The 22,407-nt window shown below is 45.2% G+C and overlaps 1 protein-coding gene across 1 annotated transcript in view; it reads left to right on the top strand.

The window, feature by feature from the left end:
• Window positions 1-14: 14 nt before the first annotated feature.
• SERPINE2 (serpin family E member 2) overlaps window positions 15-22,407 on the top strand; it is a 75,700-nt gene continuing 53,307 nt past the window's right edge. The window contains exon 1 of the mRNA XM_081242939.1: window positions 15-264. The gene's annotated coding sequence lies outside the window, so the exon portion shown is untranslated. The remainder of the gene's footprint in view (window positions 265-22,407) is intronic.

Here is a 22,407-nt window from a genome sequence, read left to right as displayed (position 1 = left end):
CCCCGCCGCCGGGGCCGGCCCGCTAGCGCTGTGGGACTGCCGGGCTGCTCGGGCTGTGCGGCGTGTGCAGGCGTCGCCGCCTCTTTCCTCCGCTGCCCCTCCTCGCCGCCGCCGCCGCCGCCGCCGCCGCCGCCGCCGCCGCCGCCGCCGCCGCCGCCGCCGCCGCTCTTCCTCCTCCGACTCCCCCGCCCCGCCGACACCCGGCTCCGGCTCGAGCCGCGCCGCGCTCCGCGGCCGCCACCTGGGGATCCCGAGCGAGGGGCGGTGAGTACGGGCTGCGCGCCCCGCGACCGATCCCGGGCTCCCGGGGCGGGAGGGTCGCGGCAGGCGCTGCCCGCCGCGCCGGGGACGGTCCCGGGGCTCGGCGCGCCGCCGGCTCCGCGCGGCGATCTTGCGCCGGGCCGGGAGGCTGCGGGGCCAGCGGGGCCGGGGGCGCCGGTGTCGAGGAGGAGGAACTTTCTCAGCCTCCCTCAGCCGGGCTGCCTCGGTCAAAGCTGAGTGCTCGCCCGGCACCCGTGCCCGGCCCGCAGGGAGCCCGAATAGGACCCGGGCGGGGCGCGGAGGGGCCGCGCCGGCGGGCCAGGTGTCCGCGCGGCCGGGAGTCCTGGGGCCAGCGTGTCTGCTGCTGCCGCCGGTCCATCCTAGCGGGCGCCCGTGACCCTGAACCTGGGGCACCCAGGTACTCGCGGGCGTCCCCTACCCCGTACTTTGCGTGTGCGCCGCCTGTTCGCGAAAGACAAACGGACTCCTACTTGTTACCGCTGCCTGAGCGGGCTGGGGGTAACCGGTGGTTTGGGGGAGAGCCTTTAAATTGGCTTCTGGCAACCGATGTAACCTCATGGAGCTGATCTTTGCCATTTTCATCGTCTGTAGAAATGGGAATTGCAATGCTGATCAGTGCCTACAGATAAGGTGAAGGTACTCAGAAATTCTGGGCGGAATTAGGTGTTTAATTTGCCTACAAACTGAGTGCGGAGGGAAGGCTTCTATTACATAAGACAGCACTCCACCTTCAGGTATTATGGAAAATGCTATTGAAGGTTTTAGTGTTTTAATGAGCGAAAAATAGTCTTCGTGTGTGTCTCTCTTGAGAAATCTCGAATGCTTCTGTGTCTTGCTTTGACTACTTCGCAGGGAACGTTTTTATATTTATATTATTTATATTTAGCATCAACATAAAAAGCTGTTTGAAGGTTTGACTTCCTCTTTCAAGCCAGGAAGCAGTTTGCTCCTCTGAACTGTTCAGGAACAATTTACGTGATAATTTTATGCTTCGGAGATTTTATATCGGAAAGTTGAACACAGATAACTGGGGGAAAAATGTAAGCATTGCTAATTTGTATATCTAAAGCACACTTCAAAAATTGAAGGTACTTTCAATGCTGACTGCATATCTAAATCAGTAAGTATGTGCTGTTTGCAGTATTTCAGCAAAAAATTTTCTTCAGCTATGCAAATGAAGGTGTTAGCCTAAACCATCGAAGGCTTCTCTCAACCCCAAGTTTTGAGGCTTTCTTAAAATCATGTTCAAAAATATTGTACAGTGCAGGGCAATTACTGAAGGTCATCAAGATGTCACCTATCTCTTATTCTTTAAAAAAATGAATCTATGCAGAAAAATTCTGCCTCCCATGAACTTCACATATTAGTGTAATTTGAAAAGCACAGAAATGATTGTCTCCAAAGGACAGTAATTTTCAGTTCCACACGAGTGATTAAACACTAGTCAGAGATTGTTTAAGGTGGCAGAGTGGGAAACGAGTGGTGACCTAGCCAGGTCCCGGCTACACTTCTCTGTGGCCGTTCTCTGCCAGCCAGTCACTCTCCCACAGCATGGGAGACTTTGGCCCGTGGGCTTTCTCTCCTCCCCTAGTCCCACAGTCCATGTAGTCCGATTCCTGCTTCCTTAACCATCTTGACTCCAGTGACCTCCACCCACTCCAGCTACTGGGTCCTCTACATCCAAGTGTTGCCCTCACCCAGAGATGCTCAGCTTCTGAAATCAGCATCTCAGTGTCTCTGCACCACAGGCTCCTTCCTTCCAGGTTGCAAACTGGTACTCCCATGGCAACTCTTCTCGAACACAAGAGATCTGTTCCCTTCCCTTCTTCCAGTTTGGCAGGTGACTTTCATGGCCCACTCTAATGAGAAAGTAAGGGTCACCGGGTTGAAGTCTCCCCACGTCCTACCCCATTTCCTTCCTACAGACTTTTCCAGATTTACCCACATCCAAGAAATCTTCTTAAGCATCTGTTGTGTCCAGGCACTTTGCTAGGCCCTGGTGTATGGAACAGTGGCAGCAAACAGACACAAAGAAACCTAACTATGCTCTGATAAAATAGGAATAAGGCAGAATAATAGAAGAAAAATCAAGTTGGGGCAGGGACTTAGAGAAGGTTAGAGAGAGGACTTTCCTGTGGCAGTGCCTCATGTCTCCCAGTGAACTCTTTTCTTTTTTAACAGTGTTTTTAAAATGCCTTGTCCATGCATACCCAACTCACCTACAGCCACCACCTGTCTCCCAGGCTTCTTAAAGGAGTTAACACTTCCCCAGGCTTCCCTTTCTTCTTAACTCTCTGCAAGCTGGCCAGAGACTCCCCAAAGTAGGAGAAGACCCCACAACTCCTGCATGAGTGGTCCTGAGCATGTGTTCTAGACCTCTCTGCAGCATCAGATATGGATCTTTCCTCTTTTTCTGATGGATGCTTTCCTCCTTCCCTAGTTGCCACCTCCTCCTGGTTTGCCTTCTGCCACCCTGGCACCTCCACTACCTCCTGGGGTGACCCAGGACTCTGTTCTGACCCCTCTTCAGCTTCATGCGGAATGTTTGGGATACCACATTCCCACAGCTTCCACTTTCACCAGTATGAAGTGAGTCCCAGATTGGTACCTGCAGCTAGTTACCTACAGTCTATGCCCTTTAGGCAGAAAAACCCACAGTAAGTCGAAAACTGATTTTAGTTCTCATCACCCACTCCATACCTGCTTCAGCCTTGACCAAAATTTGTCCTTTTTTTTTTTTGCTGGTGACTCGGCTGTTTACCAAGGTGCTAAAGCAGGAGCCTCCCTCCCAGGGATGCTGGGCTTCTCCAGCGACCGCCTGCTGCCCGCATCCAGCCACCGAGTCCTGCTGCTTCTCGTGCTGTGAAATCCCACAAACCTCTGCTTTAGTCACCATGGCCCTGCCCTGCTTTAGAGCCCAGAAGTGACAAAATGGTGGCCAGTGTGCCAATTCCAGCTGGCAGATGTATTGCTGGCTTGAACACAAGTATACAAAAATCGTGTGAATATTTGGAAATGTTAAGATATCACTTGGATTTATAGCTCCTCTTAAAAATCAGGAGGCCTGGAACAGGAGGCCTACGTTCCCACGTGGCAGCACTTGGCTGGCATGGAGCTCCCAGTGCCAGGCTATGCTGGAGGCTGCTTGCTTTCCGCTTCCCCTTGCACCCATGGTCCCCATTTACAGCAGCTTCCTAGCTCCTGTGGGCTTCTAACCATAGGCTGGGGGACCATCAGCAGCCCGGGAATGCTGAGTGGCTGAGTGCACCGTTTCCTGCCTGGTCTGTTGCACTAGCTTTGCACCCCTTTCAAACCATCAGCCACATTGCTTCTGGGGCCACTTACCTCAGGGCCCTCAAATCCGAATCTGCTTCCGTCCCTCCTGATAAAAACTCAGTGCCTCCCTCTTGCCTTGGGGACAGACCCCGACTCTGAAGGAGTAGCTGTGTTGCATCACAAGCTAGGTATCTCAGATAGAAAGGTGAGCTTTCTATTGACTTTTTAAGGTGAGGTACCTGCATTTCTCAAGATGCTTTTGAACCTCTATAAGGAGGGTCGCTAATATGTAATTCCAGTGTTATCTCACCTTGACTGAGATGCAGTCTCTTCTGTTTATAAACCATTTCCACAGACCTCACCACCTTCCCACTGCCTCATAACCACTCTGGAAGGAGACGGGGCAGGGTTGATTCCACATCCCAAGGCACGGGCTGCCCCAGAAGACCTCAGCCCTTGGAACATGGCGGAGCCCATTTCACATGGTGCCCAGAGTCATACAGTATGTCCCCAGGGTCACTCAGCTGCCTTTGGGCAGTCCTGTCCCAGAAGTCCTCAGCACTCAGCCAGGGAACTTTCCACAGTGCCCTGCTCTCCTCCCTAGCAACTCCCCAGACTGCTGGCCATTTGTAATGACAGAGTCCAAGCTTTCGTCAACCCTTTCCCACCTCCCTGGCTTGTACCCTTCTGCAAACTTTATTCTCTTGCAAAACTGAACTCCCTGCAGACTTCTCACACCATGGCGGTGCCCTTGCTCCCCGCCTTGGCTCCTATGGGCCCTCTGCCTGGAATTCTCTTTCTCCATCTTCTGCATTCATTATCTGGCCAACTTCCCCTTTTTCAAGACTCATGTCTAGTATCACCTGTTCCAAAAAGTGTTTCCTGAAGATCAGTATCTCCCAGTCCTCTGTGGCACACGTGTGGTATGTGCACACACGTACATCCTACCAAGTGGGTGCCTCTCTGATGGCAGTTACTGTGTCATAGCAACATACTCTACCCACCAGATTCTTAGTGCCGTGAACTCGTGCCTGTGCTCTGGTTTCATTCGTACCAGCAGTGGTGTGTGACCCAAAGGCATTTAATGGATGTTGAACTAAACCATATTCATATTTTTCATAAGTTGGCTGCACACTTTATGAAAGAGAGCTTGTCTTTGGGGCTTAAAGAGGAGCTCTCCTCCCAGGCCTCTACCCCTGGTGCCGGGTACTTCTGCATTTAATATGTATCTTCACATTTAAAAAAAAAATCTTTGATCAACCATGTCTTCTAAGACAGAACATTACTTAGAAAAAAGCAGAAGTCTAATACAGAAGTGCTTCTGTGTCTGTGTTCACTTCAGTTACCCTCATCCGAACCCTCTTTGGCTTCATTCTGTCTTCCATGAAGTCCACTGGCTGTACTTCGTATTTCACAGTTTATACAAGGTAGGAGAATACCTTCTGATTTATTTCCATTAACCTTCTCGGTGAGGGTGATACATGCCCTCTTGCTGACCCTTGTTTTTCGTTTTGTTTTGTTTTTCAACTTTTGCCAGGGCAGTTTTTTGGCTAATGTCTTAAGCCAGGTTTGGTGGAAAGAGCCCTGGGTTGGGAGAGGGTCTGGGCTATGCCACAAACGATTTACATGGTTGACTATCTAGAACTTAATCTCCTTGCCTATACAATGGGTGTGTTGAAATAGTGATCTCAAAGCTGTCTTGTTTAAAAAAACAATTTAACTTCTTGGCTTATTTTCCTTTCTGATCCAGCTTTCTCATAAATATCAGGCCTAGGTGAATTTTTTTCTTAAATGCATTGTTTTATGTTTATCTACATGAAATTCTTCTCTCTCATTTTCGCTCTCTTTTAAACCTAAGAAATATATGTTCAGTTTGGTTCTTCAGGACTTAGAAATAGCATTGAGGCCCAACATGAAGATTTATTTAGTTTGTATTCCCACTTGGAGGCATTTATAAAAACGTTAAATAAATTGGGTCCCATATACTTGGATCTTCTTTGCAAACCACTGTTTCCAGCCATAAATGTGCCCGTCTTCTCTTTCCAAAACCATCTTTCCTCGTGAGTAGATTGCACGCCTGATCTAAAAATCAATATTGGGTTTAAAAAAGAATACCTTTAGGTATGAAATGGAGTGAAATGCAGTAAACTACATCTTTAGGTTATTTCTTATCTATAAGTTCACAGTTTGTCTAAGAACACTGCAAGACTAGGACAATTTTATTTCTCTTTTGAGAAACGCTACCTTTCACCCAATGGGCCAAGTCAATTTACACAGTAAATGATTCTCCCCTTATTTGGCTGTTAGATTTCTAGGTCTGGATGGAAGCCCAGCCCAGAGAAGTTGGCGTTCCTTCTGCAACTCTTTTTGTGCATGGGGATGGCCACTGAGCCTAAGCAATCCTCTATTTGTAATTCCATTCATGCATGTGGACAAACATTTCATCTCCACTTCATCCTTGAATTCCTTCAAAGGTTGGGGTGGACACCCAAATTCAAGATCAGATGAGGAATACCCCATGCTCCTGCTTCAGTCTGACCTCAGACTTTGCCCTTTGTCTCAAAAGATAACTGGAATCCACTGTGCCTTTCTATTTTTATCAGTTAGTTCTTGGGATAAAGATAAAGTTGGGGGTCTTAATATAAAACAGGAAAACTCTTATGAAAAGGCAGAAAGGATTTCTTCTAGTGACTGCAAATCTTGGTGAATGTACTTTGTTTTGTTTTTGTGATGCCTTCCCCCACCTTGCAGCAGTGAGAAGTCCGGTAACCCGGGGAATTTCTAAGAACATACTAAAAACAGCATCAGTAGTTTCTCCCCCTTCCCTTACCACTCCATTTAGTGCCAACTAATACAGCTATAGAAAAATTAACTACTTGTTTTTGGCCTAAGCTTTTATAGACCAGATCTTGAAAGTGGGTGTGGGTATGCGGGAGAGTTTAACCCCAAATACGAAGCCCACTGGAAAATGTATACGGTGACTGCAAATGAAAATAGATTTTTCTTTCTTTCTTTTGCGAAAATGCTATATAGAAAATGGCAGTGTTTGCATCCTCTACTAAAGAGTTTTTTCTTTTTTTTTCTTTTTCTTTTTTTTTTTTTTTTTTTTGCGGTACGCGGGCCTCTCACTGTTGTGGCCTCTCCCGTTGTGGAGCACAGGCTCCGGACGCGTAGGCTCAGCGGTCATGGCTCACGGGCCCAGCTGCTCCGCGGCATGTGGGATCTTCCCGGACCGGGGCACGAACCCGTGTCCCCTGCATCGGCAGGCGGACTCTCAGCCACTGCGCCACCAGGGAAGCCCGTTTTTTCTTTTTTTAACTGAGGAATCCACTTAGGAAGAAATTATTTTTATTGAGCATTTGGTCACTGATTGGATTATATGAGCTTTAACTACTGTCTTATCTTTTGGTTATAAGGGCAGAAACCCCAATCAAAATAACTGACTCAGAAACACGGAGAGCATGGGGGGAACTACTGGCTTGTGCTGCCGAGCCCGAGCCATGGCGGAGGTGCTTTGGCCTTGGAGGTGACTGGAACTAGAGACTCAGGGCCTTGGGCCTCTTTTCTCTCCCTTCATGTCTCTTGTCTCTGGACCATGACATGACTGCAGGCACCTTCAGGCTTATCTCCCTACAGCCTTAGGATCAAAGAGGAAAGATGAGCTTCCTGTCAGTTCCAGTGGGAAAAATCGTATGGAGACACTCTGATTGGCTCAGGTTGGGTCATGTGTCTTTCCCTGGACCAATGGCTGTGGTCAGGGGAATGGGATGCTATGACTGGCCAGATTCTGAGTCACATGTTCAAGCTTACAGTCAAGGGAGGAGGGAGTACTGAGAGGGTGTGCTGGACAGGCAAGTTACCTCAACTGTCATTAGTATTTGTTTGCAGTTGAGAGAGGCACTGTGTTACCTCCTCCAGCCTCATGTTTGCTTGTTGGACAGATACTAATAATCCCACTCGGACAGTTGTGAAGAAGAATGTGGAGCTGCCCAGGTGTCCATGGTTATTCATACAACCTGTATGTGTCAGTGCCAGAGCCTGCACCTAGGTCTGTAAATGTGTGTGCTGTGAGCTGCTACCATGAGCTGTCAGAGATTTATGACTCGTCAATATTTATAACCTCTCAAAAGGAAATTCCAGTCAAACAACGGGCCTCCTTTCAAGAGACCAGCTTCTCACTTTGCTGTATGCTCGGCTTCAGTAAGACAACCAAAACAGAGATGGAAAGAGACTAATATTTTTGTGTTATGTTTGAAGTAATGTTTTTATGCCTTTTGGCCCCTGGGCCCAGTTGTTCCTTAGATACTTGTTTTTTTCCTGGGACTCAGATGCTAAAATTAGTACTGACCTTTGGATTGAAAAGGTAGAGTACATATACCCAGAGTCCAGGGGAATAACTTAGGCTGAGCTGGATAAAACTCAACTGAAGAACAAGTGTGACATGATTTTTAAAAGATGTCTAATTGAACTCCACAAATGTGTGGAGACTTAGCTTAAAACATGGAGGTTTAACTTTTCTTTTTATAGTTTTTTTTAATTTTAATTTTTATTTATTTATTTTTTTGTGGTACGCGGGCCTCTCACTGTTGTGGCCTCTCCCGTTGCGGAGCACAGGCTCCGGATATGCAGGCTCAGCGGCCATGGCTCACGGGCCCAGCCGCTCCGCGGCATGTGGGATCCTCCCGGACCGGGGCACGAACCCGCGTCCCCTGCATCGGCAGGCGGACTCTCAACCACTGCACCACCAGGGAAGCCCCTATAGTTTTTTTTACATTTAACTTTATTTCAAAGTTTGTCACATCAAATGGTACGTGCTCTCCTCCTCCCCCTCTTCCTTAGTATAGTGTAGTCATTAAGAGTATGGAGGATGTAGAGACCAATGGGCTTTGGCCTGAATCTAGATTATATCGGTTACTAGTTGGAGGCCAGGAGGCCATAGCCAATTGCCTAGACTTCTCCAAGCCTCAGTTTCATCATCTGTGAGTTGGGCATGAAGGTAACCACATCTTAAGTGTTGTGAGGGTGCCGTGGAGAGTATGCTTTAGGTGCTGAGCACAGGGTCTAGAGTGGAGCCGACTTCCAGGGCACGAGGTGGCAGTGGGGTTCCAGGCAAACATTTAACTCTTCTGGGACTGGTGTTTTCATTGTGCCTTTGACCTGATGAATGAGTGATTTGCTCTCTGTGTTTGCATACCTAGTTGCCAGACCCCTTTTCTGTAAAACTCTCAGTGGGCAGCACTCCCAGTGATCAGCTGGTCATCTCTCCTTTCCACAGGCTTCCAGCTCCTCCAGTACTGGCCATGGAGCAAAGGATGGCTGATGCATGAAGTAAACTCCCTTTTACTCCACCTTATGAGGAAATGTAAACAGCAGTGTTACCAGAAGTTCTTTCTAGAGGCACATTGCAGGCTAGCCCTGTCAGGCTGGGTGCTGTCTTTTTTTGTTTTGTTTTTTTGTTAGTTATGAAGAATGAATAAATTGTCTGTGCAGTAGGAAAAATAATCTATTTAGGTTTTTGCAAATGTAGCATCCAGAGTCTTCTCTTTTTGTTCTCATTTTTCCGATTGTGAAAAAGTCATTCTACTGTATCCAGTGATGTCCATATACCTAGAAATAACCATTTTAAACACACACTGAATGTATTTAAAACACGTTTAATTATTCCTTCAGTATACAGAAGAGTTCTATGAATGTTGGATTAACCAGTGCCAACATCGTTAGATAGGAAACGAATTTTCTGCTGCCATTAGTATGATTTTTTTAGGATTTTACTGGCAGATATCCATATGGGACTTTATACAGCACTCAGTGTATGCCCACAGGTGAATTATTGCTCATACAATGGGATGGGAGATGCCAGGGAGATTCTATGTGATGACTTAATTATAAAGAGTGTTTTCTTTCTAAAGGTGTGGATTTTCTCTTTGAAATTAATTTACTTGATAGACTCATATCATCTCTTGCCAAACCTGTGTTCATTTCTAGCAACTTGGAGGATTGGCCAGAGATGATATGAGTCTATCAAGTAAATTCTGTTCTCTGTTCTTGCGCAGCAAGGTGGTAAATCATGACTATCAAAGTGCTAATCATACTAATGTGAATTAATTCAGCAATTACTGAAAACAGAGTTGTTCCATGCATGTATATCACTTATTAGTGTAAAATTTCTTTGAGAACGATATATTTTTTATGTATACAATGGCAAAAATGTGCTTTTCTCTTACTCTCTACCGTGTGTTCTAGTTATGTGTGTGTCTTATCCACCCCACTAGGAAACCGCCAGGACTTTGTGGTCTCTCTTACTCCTCTGGGCTCCTTTCACAGTACCTGACACAGAGGAGCCCAAAAGACACTTGAAAGGGGAGAATGAAGCGCAAGATCACTGGATCATCAGGGTGTCAAGGGCTGTGAGGCACATTTTATACATGAGCTTGTTGAATCTAAACAGCCCTTGTAAGGTAGAAATTAGACCTAGTTTACAGGTGAGAAAACTGAGATGCAGGTGTGTGGAGCACCCTTCTGAGATTCCCTCCCATGGGGATGTTCTCTCCAGGGCTGGGTGTCTTGCAGAGGAGATTTTTGATTCTGAAACCTTTTTTTCAGGGAATGACTGAGGCTAAACTGTGGTGATGGAGCAACAGTGCAGGGAACCACAGACCATTGCCAGATGGAGAATGACTTGGGGAGTCAGATGGACCTGGGTTTAAATGACTATTCTAGGCTTAGTAGTTTTGTGTCTGCAAAATACTACCCACCCCAGTGTTCTCCATTTCCAAAGCTAGAGAATGGAGGTGATGAGGATGCACCTGCCTTGCAGAGGGAGATAGTATTGCTCCTGTCTTACACCCAGGGAAATAGGAAGTATCATGAATTAGGTCACTTGACAAGCCTGAGGTCATTCTGTAGATGAGGAACTCAGAGGCTCCATGAGGGTCAGGAACATGGGCAAGTGATGGACTGTATCCAGGTCTCAGTTTCCTCCCATGTGAACTGAGGGCTTTGATGCCTGGCTCGCCAGGAGCCCGAGAGGGTCAGCCATGCTGATGCGAAAGCCCTTTACACATAGAAGTTTCTTAAATGTCAGTCGCTGGGTCAGGGCTGTGACTTAGGTCACTTGGCAAGGTCAGGGCTGTGGCCAAGTGAGGACTCACCCCTCTGCTCCTATCATTTGTCACCTCTCCAGACGCAAGTCTAGGTACAGTTTGGTAACAGACCGACATGACCTGTCACTCACCCCTGGTTAGCCCCCAGAGTACCCCACTGACCTGGGGACTGTTACCACTCATTTCTTAGGGCCACTGGCTGGTTCATGTCTCCCTTTCTCTTTGTTGTTCACACCCATGTTCTCAAAGAGGATTATTCCCCGAGAGAAAAAGGATTTCCCAACGCTTACTCTTGATGAGTCTGCCCCACACAGGACTTCAAAGGAGCACGATGTGGCAACTCTGTTGTATGTGGGTGGCATTCAGTGTGAGAGCTACTTTTTGAGTGCTTACTCGGTGATAGGTGCTCTGCGAGACACACAAGTAGCCACAAAATAGGTTGACCTTTGAGGATCTTCTCTATGTAGTAGAAAAGGCACATCCGTGAGACTTTAGCAATTGAAGATGGTCTAGAACAGCGGTACACCGTAGTGGGGTGGCAGCAGGGGCATTCGGGGGAGGCACTGTCTGTAGAGGATTTAAATGTAATAGGGAAGTTACCTCAGGCTTGGTTTGCTTTTTATTATCACTGTGCGCCATGGTGATAACTATTCCTCCCCTGGACCAGACCATCACCCTGCCCCTCAGTACTGTTCTGGCTCACGTATCGACTGCTGTGTAATGAGTGCCATGGATGAGATGCTCAGGACGTCCCACTGGACTGGTCGGTGTGCGCTGAGTTGTTGGTGTGAAGGGACTCTAGGAGCGCAGTGTGTGGCCCTGGTGACCGGAGCGGCCACTGGTGCCAGCCCAAAGCCATGGCCGTGCACTGCCTCCCTAAATCCACTTGGCAGCCCTGAAAGGCTGGAGGCCCGAGGTCGTTCTATGGATGAGGGACCTGGAGGCTCCGTGAGGGTCAGGAATGCAGGCAAGTGATGGGCGGTGTCCAGTTCTCGATTTCCTCCCACGTGAAATGAGAGCTGTGATGCCCACTTTCTAGGAGCCTGGGAGACTCAGCTGTGCTGATGCTAAAGCCCTTTACACATAGGAGTTTCTTAAATGTCAGTCGCTACTAATCATGTGTTCGTGTTCGTGCGCAGATGTGTGTGTGTGTGTGTGTGCGTGTGTGTGTGTGTATGTATGTGTAGAGGTAAGTCTGTGCACAATGTGAAGCGTTGGCTCGTAGCTAATAAACAACAAATGTCCAGACAGCCCTCGGGGGTAATGCAGTCCTTTCTTTTTCTTTCATTTTACTCTCCATGAAAACCATTTTGATCTAAATTGTGTAGAATTGCTATTTACTGATTTGTATCAATAATAATTAATTGGCCGGTTAGTCTCTCATGTGCTCTCTATGACTAAAAATGTGGAGATAACTTCTCCATGGGGGAGAAATCAGATCTCATAAAAATTATGACAGTTTTAGTGCACAGCTTTGGAAAGTGTGAAACATTACTTGCATGTAACTTTTACTTTCATTAAATACTCAAGACTACAAGACACTGGAGTGTCCAGAACTGCAGTAAGGCCCGCTCTCTTCTGAGTCAAGCATGCACACTGAATTGGTGCCTGAGAGATGCCTTAATGAGTCACTAAAAAGCACTAAAATGGTGGAATTTTGTCTGTGAAAAAGAGAGTGTCCTAGTTTAAAAACCGTGTACATGAATATGAACTGAAAAATTTATCTGAAATTGTCCCTCAGAGAAAGAGAGATTTGCTATATATTAGGGTCCTTACAAAAGCTTCCATTTTACAAAGATCCTGATATGTTTTTGGTCCAAGTTCACCAAAAGCACTGGATGGACGAGACTCATGAGAACACATGCGGAAGGCGTAGTAGCCTGAAATCCCCTGTATCAGTTCTTATTATGAATGCTTTTAGCGATTGCATGATGAAAAAGGGTTTTTTAAAAAAAGGCAGAGAAGATGGCAGAAGAGTAAGATGCGGAGATCACCTTCCTCCCCACAGATACATCAGAAATACATCTACACGTGGAACAACTCCTACAGAACACCTACTGAACGCTGGCAGAAGACCTCAGACCTCCCAAAATGCAAGAAAGTCCCCACGTACCTGGGTAGGGCAAAAGAAAAAAGGAAAAACAGAGACAAAAGGATAGGGACGGGACCTGCACCAGTGGGAGGGAGCCGTGAAGGAGGAAAGGTTTCCACACACTAGGAACCCCTTCGCAGGTGGAGACTGTGGGTGGCGGAGGGGGAAAGCTTCGGAGCCACGGAGGAGAGCACAGCCACAGGGGTGCAGAGGGCAAAGCAGAGAGATTCCCACACAGAGGATCGGTGCTGACCGGCACTCACCAGCCCGAGAGGCTTGTCTGCTCGGCCGCCGGGGCGGGCAGGGGCTGGGAGCTGAGGCTCGGGCTTCGGTCGGATCACAGGGAGAGGACTGGGCTTGGTGGCGTGAACACAGCCCGAAGGGATTAGTGCACCTCGGCTAGCCGGGAGGGAGTCCGGGAAAAGTCTGGACCTGCCGAAGAGACAAGAGACTTTTTCTTCCCTCTTTGTTTCCTGGTGCGCGAGGAGAGGGGATTAAGAGCGCTGCTTAAAGGAGCTCCAGAGACGGGCGCGAGCCACAGCTAAAAGCGTGGACCCAGAGACGGGCATGAGACGCTAAGGCTGCTGCTTCCGCCACCAAGAAGGCTGTGTGTGAGCACAGGTCACTATCCACACCCCCCTTCCCGGGAGCCTGTGTAGCCTGCCACCACCAGGGTCCCGGGATCCAGGGACAACTTCCCCGGGAGAACGCACGGCACACCTCGGGCTGGTGCAACGTCATGTCAGCCTCTGCCGCTGCAGGCTCACCCCCCATCCGTACCCCTCCCTCCTCGCGGCCTGAGTGAGCCAGAGCCCCCGAGTCAGCTGCTCCTTTAACCTCGTCCTATCTCAGCGAAGAACAGATGCCCTCAGGCAACCTACACGCAGAGGCGGGGCTAAATCCAAACCTGAACCCTGGGAGCTGTGCGAACAAAGAAGAGAAAGGGAAATCTCTCCCAGCAGCCTCAGGAGCAGCGGATTAAATCTCCACAATCAACCTGATGTACCCTGCATCTATGGAATACATGAATAGACAACGAGTCATCCCAAATTGAAGAGGTGGACTTTGGGAGCAACAATATATATATATACATATATATATATTTTTCCCTTTTTCTCTTTTTGTTAGTGTGTATGTGTATGCTTCTGTGTGTGATTTTGTCTGTATAGCTTTGCTTTTTACCATTTGTCCTAGGGTTCTGTCTGTCCGTTGTTTTTTTGTTTTTGTATAGTTTTTAGTGCTTGTTATTGGTGGATTTGTCTTTTGGTTTGGTCACTCTCTTCCTTTCTTTTTTTCTATTTTTAAATTTTTAATAATTATTTTTTCTTTTAATAACTTTATTTTATTTTATTTTTTCTTTCTTTCTTTCGTTTTCTCCCTTTTATTCTGAGCCATGTGGATGACAGGGTCTTGGTGTTCTGACCAGGCATCAGGCCTCTGCCTCTGAGGTGGAAGAGCCTAGTTCAGTACATTGGTCGACCACAGACCTCCCAGCTCTACGTAATGTCAAACGGCGTAAATCTCCCAGAGATCTCCATCTCAACGCCAAGACCCAGCTCCACTCAACTACCAGCAAGCTACAGTGCTGGACACCCTATGCCAAACAACTAGGAAGACAGGAACACAACCCCACCCATTAGCAGAGAGGCTGCCTAAAATCATAATAAGGTCACAGACACCCCAAAACACACCACCAGACGCAGACCTGCCCACCAGAAAGACAAGATCCAGCCTCATCCACCAGAACACAGGCACTAGTCCCATCCACCAGGAAGCCTACACAACCCACTGAACCAACCTTAGCCACTGGGGCAGACACCAAAAACAACAGGAACGACGAATCTTCAGCCTGCAAAAAGGAGAGCCCAAACACAGTAACTTAAGGAAAATGAGAAGACACAAAAACACAGCAAATGAAGGAGCAAGGTAAAAACCAACCAGACCAAAAATTGAAGAAGAAATAGGCAGTCTACCTGAAAAAGATTTCAGAATAATGATAGTAAAGATGATCCAAAATCTTGGAAATACAATGGAGAAAATACACGAAACGTTTAACCAGGACCTAGAAGAACTAAAGAGCAAACAAACAATGATGAACAACACAATAAATAAAATTAAAATTCTCTAGAAGGAATCAATAGCAGAATAACAGAGGGAGAAGAATGGATAAGTGACCTGGAAGATAAAATAGTGGAAATAACTACGATAGAGGAGAATAAAGAAAAAAGAATGAAAAGAATTGAGGACAGTCTTAGAAACCTCTGGGACAATATTAAACACATCAACCTTAGAATTATAGGGGTCCCAGAAGCAGAAGAGAAAAAAAAAAGGGACTGAGAAAATATTAGACGAGATTATAGTTGAAAACTTCCCTAATATGGGAAAGGAAATAGTTAATCAAGTCCAGAGAGTCCCATACAGGATAAATCCAAGGAGAAACATGCCAAGGCACATATTAATCAAACTATCAAAAATTAAATACAAAGAAAAAATATTAAAAGCAGCAAGGGAGAAACAACAAATAACATACAACAGAATTCCCATTAGGTTAACAGCTGATCTTTCAGCAGAAACTCTGCAAGCTAGAAGGGAGTGGCAAGACGTATTTGAAGTGATGAAAGGGAAAAACCTACAACCAAGATTACTCTACCCAGAAAGGATCTCATTCAGATTCAACAGAGAAATTAAAACTTTTACACAAAAGCTAAGAGAATTCAGCACCACCAAACCAGCTTAACAACAAATGCTAAAGGAACTTCTCTAGGCAGGAAACACAAGAGGAGAAAAAGACCTACGATAACAAACCCAAAACAATTAAGAAAATGGTACTTTGAACATACATATTGATAATTACCTTAAATGAAAATGGATTAAATGCTCCAACCAAAAGACATAGACTGGCTGAATGGATACAAAAACAAAACCCGTATATATGCTGTCTACAAGAGACCCACTTCAGACCTAGGGATACATACAGACTGAAAATGAGTGCATGGAAAATGATATTCCATGCAAATGGAAATCAAAAGAAAGCTGGAGTAGCAATACTCATATCAGACAAAATAGACTTTAAAACAAAGACTATTACAGGAGCCAAAGAAGGGCACTATATAGTGATCAAGGGATCAATCCAAGAAGAAGATATAACAATTGTAAATATTTATGCACCCAACATAGGAGCACCTCAGTACATACGGCAAATGCAAACAGCCATAAAAGGGGAAATTGACAGTAACACCATCATAGTACGGTACTTTAACACCCCACTTTCACCAATGGACAGATCATCCAAAATGAAAATAAATGAGGAAGCACAAGCTTTAAATGATACATTATACAAGATGGACTTAATTGATATTTATAGGACATTCCATCCAAAAACAACAGAATACACTTTCTTCTCAAGTGCTCATGGAACATTCTCCAGGATAGATCATATCTTGGGTCACAAATCAACCCTTAGTAAATTTAAGAAAATTGAAATCGAATCAAGTATCTTTTCTGACCACAATGGTATGACACTAGATATCAGTTACAGGAAAAAAACTGTAAAAAATACAAACACATGGAGGCTAAACAATACACTACTTAATAACCAAGAGATCACTGAAAAAATCAAAGAGGAAATCTAAAAATACCTAGAAACAAGTGACAGTGAAAACAGGGCAACCCAAAACCTATGGAATGCAGCAAAAGCAGTTCTAAGAGGGAAGTTTATAGCAATACCATCCTACGTTAAGAAACAAGAAACATCTCAAATAAACAACCTAACCTTACACCCAAAGCAATTAGAGAAAGATGAACAAAAATCCCCAAAGTTAGCAGAATGAAAGAAATCATAAAGATCAGATCAGAAATAAATGAAAAAGGAATGAAGGAAACAATAGAAAAGATCAATAAAACTAAAAGCTGTTTTTTTGAGAAGATAAATAAAATTGATAAACCATTAGCCAGACTCATCAAGAAAAAAGGGGAGAAGACTCAAATCAGTAGAATAAGAAATGAAAAAGAAATAACAACTGACACTGCAGAAATATGAAGGATCATGAGAGATTACTAGAAGCAACTATATGCCAATAAAATGGACAACCTGGAAGAAATGGACATATTCTTAGAAAAGCACAACCCTCCGAGACTAACCAGGAAAAAATAGAAAATATAAACAGACCAATCACAAGCACTGAAATTGAAACTGTGCTAAAAAATCTTCCAACAAACAAAAGCCCAGGACCAGGTGGCTTCACGGGAGAATTCTATCAAACATTTAGAAAAGAGCTAACACCTATCCTTCTCAAACTCTTCCAAAATATAGCAGAGGGAAGAACAATCCCAAACTCATTCTACGAGGCCACCATAACCCTGATACCAAAACCAGACAAAGATGTCACAAAGAAAGAAAACTACAGGCCAATATCACTGATAAACATAGGTGCAAAAATCCTCAACAAAATACTAGCAAACAGAATCCAGCAGCACATTAAAAGGATTATACACCATGATCAAGTGGGGTTTATCCCAGGAATGCAAGGATTCTTAAATATACACAAATCAATCAATGTAATACACCATATTAACAAATAGAAGAATAAAAACCATATGATCATCTCAGTACTAGAGCAAAAAATTTCACAATTTGTATGGAAACACAAAAGACCCCAAATATCCAAAGCAATTTTGAGAAAGAAAAACAGAGCTGGAGGAATCAGGCTCCCTGACTTCAGACCATACTACAAAGCTACAGTCATCAAGACAGTATGGTACTGGCACAAAAACAGAAGTATAGATCAGTGGAGCAGGATAGAAAGCCCAGAGATAAACCCACACAATATGGTCACCTTATTTTTGATAAAGGAGACAAGAATATACAATGGAGAAAAGACAGCCTCTTCAATAAGTGGTGCTGGGAAAACTGGACAGCTATACGTAAAAGAATGAAATTAGAACACTCCCTAACACCATAAACAAAAATAAACTCAAAATGGATTAAAGACCTAAATATAAGGCCAGAGGCTATAAAACTCTTAGAGGAAAACATAGGCAGCACATTCTATGACATAAATCACAGGAAGATCCTTTTGACCCACCTCCTAGAGAAATGGAAATAAAATCAAAAATAAACAAATAGGAGCTAATGAAACTTAAAAGCTTTTGCACAGCAAAGGAAACCATAAACAAGACAAAAAGACAACCCTCAGAATGGGTGAAAATATTTGCAAGCCAAGCAACTGACAAAGGATTAATCTCCAAAATCTACAAGCAGCTCGTGCAGCTCAATATCAAAAAAATAAACAACCCAATCCAAAAATGGGCTGTAGACCTAAATAGACATTTCTCCAAAGAAGATATACAGATTGCCAACAAACACTTGAAAGAATGCTCAGCATCATTAATCATTAGAGAAATGCAAATCAAAACTACAATGAGGTATCACCTCACACCAGTCAGAATGGCCATCATCAAGAAATCTACAAGCAATAAATGCTGGAGAGGCTGTGGAGAAAAGGGAACCCTCTTGCATTTTTGGTGGGAATGTAAATTGATACAGTCACTATGGAGCACAGTATGGAGGTTCCTTAAAAAGGTAAAAATAGGGCTTCCCTGGTGGTGCAGTGGTTGAGAATCTGCCTGCTAATGCAGGGGACACGGGTTCGAGCCCTGGTCTGGAGTATCCCACATGCAGCGGAGCAACTAGGCCCGTGAGCCTCAACTACTGAGCCTGCACGTCTAGAGCCTGTGCTCTGCAACAAGAGAGGCCGCGATAGTGAGAGGCCTGTGCACCGCGATGAAGAGCGGCCCCTGCTTGCCACAACTAGAGATATCCCTCGCACAGAAACGAAGACCCAACACAGCAAAAATAAATATATAATTTAATAAACTCCTACCCCCAACATATTCTTAAAAACAAACAAACAAATAAACAAAAAAACCTAAAAATAGAGCGAACATATGACCCAGCCTCCCATTCCTGGGCGTATACCCTGAGAAAACCATAATTCAAAAAGAGTCATGTACCACGATGTTCATTGCAGCTCTATTTACAATAGCCAGGACATGGAAGCAACCTATGTGTCCATCAACAGATGAATGAATAAAGAAGATGTGGCACATATATACAATGGAATATTACTCAGCTATGAAAAGAAACAAAATTGAGTTATTTATAGTGAGGTGGATGGACCTAGAGTCTGTCCTACAGAGTGAAGTAAGTCAGAAAGGGAAAAACAAACACCATATGCTAACACATATATATGGAATCTAAAAAAAAAAAAAAGGTCATGAAGAACCTAGGGGCAGGATGGGAATAAAGACACAGACCTACTAGAGAATGGACTTGAGGACGCAGGGAAGGGGAAGGGTAAGCTGGGCCAAAGTGAGAGAGTGTCATGTACATATATACACTACCAAATGTAAAACCGATAGCTAGTGGGAAACAGCTGCATAGCACAGGGAGATCAACTCTGTACTTTGTGACCACCTCGAGGGGTGGAATAGGGAAGGTGGGAGGGAGGGAGACACGAGAGGAAAGAGATATGGGGATGTGTGTATATGTATAGCTGATTCACTTTGTTATAAAGCAGAAACTAACACACCATTTAAAAGCAATTATACTCCAATAAAGATATTAAAAAAAAAAGGCAGAGAAATCGAATACAGACTTAGTCATTACCACAGAGGTCATGACTTCGCAGTCGCCAAATGTTGAATGTTGTATTAGTTAAGGTCATGCTAGTTGCCATAACAAATAAACCCAAATGTGTACCGTGGTTCAAACATGATGGAAGGTTATTCTCCATTTGCATAAATCCCCAAATGTGTGTGTCACTTTCCTGGTACGGACCTGGTGATTCAGTGACTCAGCCTCCTTCCATCATGTGGCTCCACTTCATTTAACATGTGGGTTCCCAGGGCATGATGCTTGTCAGCAACAAGCTGGTGGAAGCAGAAAGGTCATGGCAGACTGCACATGGCAGGTCTTGGTGGGCCAGGCCTGAGGGCAGCATACATCACTTCCACTCCCATTTCGCTGACTGCATTTCATTCTTCAGAAGAAGAGGAAATGGGTTTGCTGAGTAAGTAGCTATTCTGTCAGATGAAATTTTATCAAAACCATAAAGGGTCACTTTAAAATGGAACACAGTAATATGCTGGGGGGATCACAGATATATTTTTTTTACCTATGAGGGCCACTGCCCTGATGCTCTGTGAAGGGCTTCTTATGGCTTAGGATAGATTTTTCCATGGCAGTGTCACACATAGATTTGGAAAGTGCAGTATCACAGGCAACTTGGAAGAAAAGTGGATAACGTGCTCGGGGAAATCGTGAGACAACACAAAAAGCGATGACAGGCATGTAGAAGATGTCTGGGGAAAATGCTGAACTAAATTGCTTCACAGAAGGTGGAAATGGAAAGAAAGGTTCTATTTCTGGAGTCACATAATGTACGTGCTTTCACGTATTAGTCATAAAGTTTACTTAGTCCTGTGGACCAAAACTCGGGTGGGCTGGGGAGGAGGTGTCGGTATCTTCTTGTTGGGGAAGAGGGCTGTCGTATCTGGGAGATACCATCTATTCAAGCACATATTAGAACATAAAAAATAAAAACTTTCATGATGAAAGAAGGGGCGCCTCTTGCAGCTTGGGAGAGGGTCGTCAGGTGTGCTCAGAGCACCATTCTGCAACCGGGAGCAGAAGGCGAGGCGAAGATGGGGGATGGGATCAACGCCAATCCTGAGCTCTGACAGGGGGTGGGGTGTGGGGGAGATGGGTGAAAGAAGACCCGGAGGGATAGGACAAAGGGGGAGGCACTTGACAGCGTGATGGGAGCATCTCTGCCCTCTCTCTGGAAGAAGCCTCTGGCAACATCCGTCACGCCGAGGTGGGCATAACCACGTGGTCCTCGCCCCTTTCTTGCTGTGTGACGTGAGGCAGATGCCTCAACCTCTCTGCATTTCTGTTACCTCAACCGTATCCCGAACGGCTCATGTGCGATTCAGTAAGACGATGTGCTCACAGGGCTGTACACACAGGAAGAGCTTTATAAACAGCCTCCCGTCTCCTGTGCAGCGACTCGCCGGCTCCGCTGTCGGGGAACATTGTCTCCATAACCGGCCCTGAGAAACGGGGGAGGCGTTCTCCCCCTGAAAACTGTGACTTCCTGACAAAGAGAAGCTCAGCCTCCTATCCCAAAGGATTTCTCAGTGCAGTGCCTTATAGCAGAAGTTAGGCAATGGTGAGAACTTTCATTGTCATTGATTTTTTTTTTTTTTGTATATCTGGTAGTGATTCTTTTTTTTTCTTTTAATTTTGTTGGAGTATAGTTGATTTACAGTGCTGTACACCTGAAACTAAAAACTAACACAACGTTGTAAGTCATTGATTTTTAATTCCTGAAATCCTTGTTCTACCTGAGCTTTGTATAAAGGCCGTTCCTAGGAGGAAGAGTTCTGTGGGACCTGAGAGTTGTCATATCGCTTCTCAGGACAGTGTTTCATGTGTGTACCTTCTGAGGTAAAGAATGGGGGAGAGGGGTAATCACTGATTTGATAGATCAGGAAGCTGAGACACAGAGCAGGGATTTATGCTACACAGGCAGGCCTAGGGCTAGACAATCCTATTCCACCATCGTTTCAAAGTGGACACAGCTTAGAGCAACTCCCCTCCCCCTACCAGATCCCTTCGGAAGGCACCAGCGGAGACCTCAGTGAGAAAAATCAAGTCAGGCTAAAGGAAGAACCTTGGTATTTGAGTAACTAAAGCCAAGTTTGGAATTGTGCTTCCCATAACTTCAGGTGGTTTCTAAGCTTTTCAGAACTTTGCTGGTTAGATGGTTGCTTGCTGGGAAAAGAAAAACCAAAAACAACAACAACAAAAACATGTAAGTATAGAGTGGTCATCTTAAATATTCCTTTGGGATTTTATTTGTTTACAAACTCATCTCGCTGCCTTTTGGGAGATATTCTCTGGGCCACAGAAGTTTGAATCGGTCAAGTCTAGGAGTGTTTGTATTCCTTTTAAATCCATTGTTTTAAAAGTCACTTGGAGCATTAAAAACCTCAATTCCTAGTGTGAAAACTTAGGCATGGTTGAGGCTCACCAAGCAATGTTGACTTAAGTGTGCAGAACAGTTTGTGACAACGCTTAATTGTACATGGTAAAACAGGGGATGCACGTTGAAATTCCTCCTGGGTGCTTTAACTCATGCATTATATGTGCAGTATTTTCAATTAGCTACAGAAAAAAGTACCTTCGGTGTGGGTCTATTTTTACAGCTGGGAATTGCCCTGAAAACACAACTGACTATTTCATACATGTGAGATTTATTTAAATGACTCATGGGGCATTTGCAATTTAACCAATAATTGAAAATATTATTGCAGTGTGGCAGGTAAAAGTAGGAAGTCATTTTGCATTCCTCCAAGCTCAATAGGCTTATGTTAATCCAAGGGGCGGGCAGTGGACAGCGGGTGAGAGCAGTGTTGAGATTCGATCCTTCCCATTTCATTCCCGGGCTATGCTACACCATGGAAAGAAAGAGACCGCCTGGCCTAAGGATGCTGTGAGAGGGTGTTCTCAGCAAGGACCCAAAGCAGTAAGGTGTTCTCTTGTCTCTCTCTCCTGTTTTCATGTACCAGACACAGATGGAAGGTCCGATC

The sequence above is a fragment of the Mesoplodon bidens genome (genome assembly GCF_964165515.1).
Source record: "Mesoplodon bidens genome assembly, chromosome: 8".
Lineage (NCBI taxonomy): Eukaryota > Metazoa > Chordata > Mammalia > Artiodactyla > Ziphiidae > Mesoplodon > Mesoplodon bidens.
The sequence above is the reverse complement of the archived record's forward strand: the minus strand, read 5'-3'. Positions and strand labels throughout refer to the sequence as shown.